Raw genomic sequence first — 7,421 nt, 5'->3', positions numbered from 1 at the left:
AATTATAACACAGAATTTTAAACCATTTACCTTCTTTTTCACCATTAACATTCTTGAATCATACTCATTTTTATTAGTAGAGATAAATGGACGGACGAACTCTTTCGGTGGTCCCCTCGAGTAACAATATGCTAGTCATATTCTTGATGGAAAGCTGAATACCAAGAATTATAAAATATACAAAAAATAATAGAATAATTCTATATAGAGAAATATATTTTAAAACATACTCAAAATTAACAATTCAAATTCCTTAGAAAAGTTTTCCAATCCTTTAAAATTATTAGCATTCATATGCTATATGCATTGCATATAATGCATATGCTATATGCATTACATTATTTCCCCCAAAACTAAATTAAAATTATGTATTTCTCACAATATTCAAATTACAAATAGGTTTGTAAGTAGTACAGTACACATGGTCTCCTCAAATGAACTCGTGAAGAACCTATTCTTAAAATATTTGGAAATTTTCCATCCAGATATTTTCTAGAAACTGTTCTATACTTGACTTGTTCTCAGAATCAGAGAAATTTAGAATTTGATAGGAACCTAGGGATTACCTGATTGTCCTTTCTGTTTAAAGATGCTGAGGCCCAAAGAATGCTCTCCTAAGTAGGTAGGACTGTAACCACACAGATTGAAAGCCGGAGACTTAACTGATTTCAATCATTTTTACTAATAATTTTTTATACTTCAGTTCAGTAGCTCAGTCGTGTCCAACTCTTTGCGACCCCATGAATTGCAGCACGCCAGGCCTCCCTGTCCGTCACCAACTCCCGGAGTTCACTCAAACTCACGTCCATCGAGTCAGTGATGCCATTCAGCCATCTCATCCTCTGTCGTCCCCTTCTCCTCCTGCCCCCAATCCCTCCCAGCATCAGACTCTTTTCCAATGAGCCAACTCTTTGCATGAGGTGGCCAAAGTACTGGAGTTTCAGCTTTAGCATCATTCCTTCCAAAGAAATCCCAGGGCTGATCTCCTTCAGAATGGACTGGTTGGATCTCCTTGCAGTCCAAGGGACTCTCAAGAGTCTTCTCCAACACCACAGTTTAAAAGCATCAATTCTTCAGCGCTCAGCTTTCTTCACAGTCCAACTCTCACATCCATACATGACCACTGGAAAAACCATAGCCTTGACTAGACGGACCTTTGTTGGCAAAGTAATGTCTCTGCTTTTGAATATGCTATCTAGGTTGGTCATAACTTCCCTTCCAAGATGCACTAAATTCATGTTTTTTTTTTTTTTACTAACACTCACAGTGTTTATTAACAGGAACAATATAACATAGCCTCTAGGAGAAAATACGTTACAGTCCGTATTTTAATGTTGTCTAAAATTCCAGCAATCACTGACTTCCAATTATTTTCAGAAAAAGTGATCAACTAAAAACTGTAGTGTATGTGTGGGGAATCTCCAGTTACCACAAAAACCAAACCTGTACACTAACAAACCACAACAGAAGTGAACAGAACGAAGCGTTTTGATTTATTACTCAAAAACAGTTCATTTTTTATTTAGCTTTCTGACTTTGTGCTTGTGCTTTCAATACTTTAACAACGATCTTCTGCTTTTCAATAAGGAAAGCGCTTGATCCTGTCGCGGACACATTTAGCACACGTGGAACCACCATATGCTCGGCTGACGGAGATTTCTTCGTTTTAGACAACCTCATGAGAACTTTTGGTCTCACAGCACGAACGCCTCTCAGTCGGCCTGGGCACACACCACATGCAGATTTTGGTGCTTTCCCAACCTTCTTGGTATAAAGGTAAACAATTCTATTACCAGGGGTTCGGGACAGCCTGGTTTTGTTAGAGGCTGTATTGTAGGACAGCCTACGATGGTACGTCAGACGCTGCACCATCCTGAAGGCCTCTAGATGCCGTCCTCTGAATTCACTTTTAAAATACATATACTTTTAAACACTGTGTCTGCAATATTTTGGAATACTGAATCCAAGAGTGTACCATAACTTGACTGTTGAGTTCCACTGTAGAATTGTAAACAAGGATATGTTTATACTCGTAACTAAGGAAGGTGACCTTTGCTTCCACTTTTGCCATTTTCCCCCATCTCCTTTCAGGCATTTCATCATAGAATAGCTAGAATAATCTTTTAAAATAAAAGTCAGAGTATTAACTCTTTCTCAAAACCCTTCTGTCAGAAAAAACATTTAAATTATTTTCCAAGTCTAACAAGGCTTTATATCATCTGACTCCATCAACTTTATCTCTTACCATTCCTAGGACCTCTCATGACCTCCTCTTCTTCCTAAAATACCAGGTAAGTGCAAAGCTAGAATATTTTGCCCTTGTCATCCTTCTGCTTGGAATGCTCTTCCCCAGGTTTCTCCATTTCATGTAGATTTGTTATGATGTCATCTCTGTGGATACTCCAATTAGAATCTAACCCCTCCATTTTTCTTTATAAAATTTTTCTAATGTTATACAGCATATATATGTTTTTACTTGTTTTTCTCCCCTCTCTAGAAGAGGAAATTTGTGTCATTCACTATTATCACCTTGGCGTAGAAAAATGCCTGGCTCATAGCAGGCACTAAATATGTGAATGAATGAATGAAAGTCATTTCAGTAGTTGATTGGTATACACTGACTTGGATTCTGGTCTTTCTGCCTCCAAGTCTACAACCTGTCCTTTATTTCATAATGCCACTCATTTCATCATGGAAAGAAAAAGACAAGGTTTAGAGGAAAGGAAAAAAATATTGCAGGCACCAAAATGACAAGCTTGGTATCTCAAAGTTGGACTGGTATCATTGTGTTGGTGGTGGCCCAGGAAATGTGGATAGGTCAGTTTTAATCTCATCCCTTCCTCATTTAAAGTGTGCAAGGCTCCTCTGCTTATGAAATTAACTTCTCATTCCTCAGTGAGGCACTAGGGCACACATTCTCTTGCCCCTATCTGGCTTTTAAGATTCAGCTTTTAATCAAGTCAACTAGATTAAACTAGAGGAAGTGAACAGGATTCCCTGACAGTGTCTTGGGATTCTCCCCAGCGTAGGAGCCCCATGACCAAAGTGGCCTCTTTCTTGAGACTACAGTGCTGAAGGGATGAATCACCTGAAGCCTAGAGAAGCCCGGAGCCAGCTTCAAAGGACAGAGCAATGTTGGCCAGCGACCACTGAGAACAAAGTTCACTGATTTAGACACCACGCTGGATATCTCTTCTGACCCTCCCCAGCTGCTCACTCATTTATCCCTCGGTTCTGATTTCAGCCTAAAAACTCTCCCTGTTATCCCTATGTCAAAGAGGCTAGGACCCTTTCTGTTCCCATGCCTCCTTTGTTTCACTCAGTTGGTTCTCCCAACCTGAAGGCTCATCTCTGACAACTGCATAATGTAAAGTTTATTAGTACACTTACCCCTGAACTTTCTCATTCATCCTGGCTTGGGGGCTCTCCCATGCTACTCTCTGACTCAAACTTCCCTTTGGTGGTTAATTTGGGAAAACAACAGGAAAATCCCAAGGTATTCCCAACTCTGTCTGACATCTCTGCTTCAACAATTAGAATTCATTGTAAGTAGCATGATAAGGCAGAGATTGTTTTGTTTAGGGTGCAAAACAGTTCATTTTGCTTCTTTTCCTAATTTTGCTTAAATTTCAACTGTAATAGTATATGCTTTAAAATAACATTCCTTTAAATAATATGATAAAAATAATCATTAAGAACAAAGGAAATAATGGTTATCTGTGAAAGAATAACTGTATACGTATAACTGATTCACTTGATTTGCTTACAACAGAAACTAACATAATACTGTAACTCGACTATACTCCAATAAAAATCAATTTTAAAAAGCCTTGATATTTGCCTAAGCCACTGAAATGCTAGAGGAAAAAAAAAAACAATAATCTTTATAATACAAAGTAACTTTAATAATTTTTTATTTAAATTTTATTTTATATTGGTGTTGAGCTGTTTAACAATGTGTTAGTTTCAGGTGTCCAGCAAAGTGGTCCAGTTATACATATAAAATAACACATTTTTACTTTACTGTGAATAGTTATTCACAGAGATTTCTTTACTACACTTGGTATTCTGCTGCTGCTAAGTCACTTCAGTCGTGTCCGACTCTGTGCGACCCCAAAGACAGCAGCCTACCAGGCTCCTGTCCCTGGAATTCTCCAGGCAAGAACACTGGAGTGGGTTGCCATTTCCTTCTCCAATGCATGAAAAGTGAAAAGTGAAAGTGAAGTCGCTCAGTTGTGTCCGACTCTTCGCGACCCCATGGACTGCAGCCTACCAGGCTCCTCCATCCATGGGATTTCCCAGGCAAGAGTACTGGAGTGGGGTGCCATTGCCTTCTCCACACTTGGTATTCTAGCATGCAGCATATAGAGGGTGATCAGTAAATATGTTTTCCCAGTGAATTAGGAACCATTGCCCTTAGGCAGTGATGAAGGTTAAAGAATAGTATCAGCTTTTAATGATGCCTTGCAGCCAATAACACTAAGATGTGACAGTTTTCTCATCGTCCAGTATACCAGTATACTTTCAACAAGAGTTTAGTTTTATGGAATGAGTCTTTACTAGGAAATGTGGAGCTAAACCAAAGTGATACTCTTAACTATGGATGAGGGGGACTGCGTCACTCAAGGTCCAGAGTGAGGCTAGGCACTGCCACAGTGACAGTTCTGAGGGTGTAGTTCCAGGTAACCACACAGCAGAACCATTAACAGCAGCTTCCCTGGAGTCATCGATTATGGCTTTATTGTCTGAGATCAGTAGTTCCAAAGCCGCACAGCTTCCTTTAAGCCACAAAGACTGCGGATTTAAAGTCCTGTGGAATTTCTACATCACAAACATGCTAGACAATCTTAAAGAAGTCTCTGGTATTGTGAAGGTGGCTGATAAGGTGAAGGAGAAAAAATGATGTTCACACTTTCCTTGTGAATACTTACATGTATACTAACATGAGTTAAAGTCAGCTGGAGAAATTTTTATTTATTATGAAAAATTTCATACATATATGTACATAATAGATGTACAACATAAAGTACATGAGTGTATATGCACCTACCACCCAGCCTAACAGACACTCAGTAATTCTGAAGTCTTTGAAGTACCTCTCCCATTCCTGGTCTCCTTTGTCTTTCAAGATATGAATATTTATCCTTTTTATTTGATTTTATTTTTAAACTTTACAATATTGTATCTTTTTTTTTTAAACTGCTGAAACCTGAATGGATTGTACTGAGAGAAAAATAAGCCTCTGTGTGAAGCCCCTGAGGTCTAGAGTTGTTTCTTATAGTCATAATGCAGATATTGATAACTTGAAATTAAGTGCTGCGTTAACAAAACATTAATACTAAAACAACTGGCATGGCATTAACTTAGCAGGTCTGCAGTGGGAGGGAGGGACACCAAGTCTGGGGACCCCTATTATACACAGCAGATTAAGTGCTTTCCAAAGCTGTGGGTGAAGGCAAAGAGGTGGGAAAACTAATAATGATGCATGCCTGATGTTACTGGCTGCCTTTGACAAGGCAGAAGAAAAAAATGAGCTTGGGATGTCATCCGCCAGTTTGCAAGGAACAGGGTATAGAGAGAGTCTCAAGGAGAGCCCAGAAATTTGGGGTCATGAAAGGGTTGGAAAGGCCAACTACTTTTAGACCTAAAAAACAAGAAATAAGACCTAGAAGGGTTGTGTGCAACAAGAGGCCACTAGGACAGCCTGTGGCAAAGATCAGACTATGGGTATTGACTTATGCCCAACCATAGATCCAAGGTAGCTGCCATTTAGTAGGTAGAGAGATACAGGCCAATGAAACAAATCTTGCTCTAAAACTGTCATTATTATACATGGAACTGACTACTATTTTAATAGAGCTATATTACCCAAGAAACCATAAACATGGACTAAAAGGCTTTTGACTACTTGAGCTAAGAAGCCACTGTCTATGGGAACCCAAGTTTTTTCTAACAGAAAATGAGCTCTAAAAGCTGTGCATCTCCAAAGTGGGGGAGGGGGCTCTAACCCCCAAAGCACACTTCAAATATGAACAAGAAGATTGAAAGGGAAGAATCTTTCAGGGAGTAGAGTTATAGACCATTTAGAAAAATAAACAAGGACACTCTTATCAGGAAGCGGAATCACAGCCTGATCCAGGACCTACCCCATTAATAGGATTCCATAAATGTTATGGATCAGAGATGGTGTGCGGTCTTCTTTTCTGAGTGGAAGTGCTTATGGGTTCCCCTCAGACACAGATTGGTATATTCCACGGTTGTTTGAACCCAAACTGTATTTGGCTTGGACTGTACAGCATTTGCACAAGGCTTTAAAAAGCCTCCCTGTGGCTCAGCTGGTAAAGAATCTGCCTGCAGTGCGGGAGACATGGGTTTGATCCCTAGGTTGGGAAGATCTCCTAGAGAAGGGAAAGGCTACCCACTCTAGTATTCTGGCTTGGAGAATTCCATGGACTGTATAGTCCATGGGGTTGCAAAGTGTCAGACATGACTAAGCAACTTTCACTTAACGAGTGGTATCCTAGAAACCAATGGATGAAAGAGCAAGAGATTCTGTTTAGTGAAAAAAAAGAAAAAATTATTTTGGTTCTGTTCAGTGGACTAGAAAATACACTGAGTTAGAATCGCTTTAAAAATACCAACTGAAATTCTAGAATCCGACTCAATGATGGAGGCAGGCCAAGGGCCATTACTATCAATAAAAGGCTGAATTTATCTCTAAGTAGTTTCAAAGAAAGATATCATTATCTGCTGAAAACAATATCCAAAGAGTTGTAAGCTTTACTAAAAATATTGTTTGATACGATATTAGTGAGCACAGGCTGCTTGAACAAGTAAAATCCAAATCTCAGTAATTTCACATAGTCACTCACTCACAGAAAGATTTACTTTCCATGTACCCCATAATCAAATGAGAGCTAGCAAGGTAAGAGAAATGGATTTGCTACATGATTTTAGTACTTACTTTTACCAAATTAAGATAACAGAACTCTCAAATAAAAAAGGTTTCCCCCCTCCCTTTCCCTATCACATGCTCATAAAGGTAACTTTGAAATCCATTAGTTCTTCTTTTTTTAAGATTTAACCAAAATTGTGATTTTTATATTGGGGAGTAGCAAAAGGATAAAGAGAGAAAAAAAATCCTTATGTACTATAATAAGAAAGTCAATCGATAATGTTTTAAAACTTAAGAATCAAGAGAACAGTTTGCACATATTTAAAAATATGGAAATAAATGTCCCAAAGGTTGAAAATGTAAAATAACTGACCCAAGAATAGAAAGTTGGAAAATGAAGGACACGGGGAAATGATACAAGGAAGTTTTGGAGATTCAGGGATAATAAGTAAGGTGATTGTGCTAGTCCTAGTTTATGGGCGGTTTTTCCCCAGCATCCTGTCCAATTTAGCAATTTTTCTTGTGA

The 7,421-nt window shown here is 38.7% G+C and overlaps 1 pseudogene; it reads right to left on the bottom strand.

Moving 5' to 3' along the window:
- Window positions 1-1,492: 1,492 nt before the first annotated feature.
- Window positions 1,493-1,919, bottom strand: LOC113902312 (annotated as a pseudogene).
- Between the last annotated feature and the right edge of the window lie 5,502 nt (window positions 1,920-7,421).

The sequence above is a fragment of the Bos indicus x Bos taurus genome, chromosome 12 (assembly GCF_003369695.1).
Source record: "Bos indicus x Bos taurus breed Angus x Brahman F1 hybrid chromosome 12, Bos_hybrid_MaternalHap_v2.0, whole genome shotgun sequence".
In the NCBI taxonomy this organism is placed as follows: Eukaryota; Metazoa; Chordata; class Mammalia; order Artiodactyla; family Bovidae; genus Bos; species Bos indicus x Bos taurus.
The sequence above is the reverse complement of the archived record's forward strand: the minus strand, read 5'-3'. Positions and strand labels throughout refer to the sequence as shown.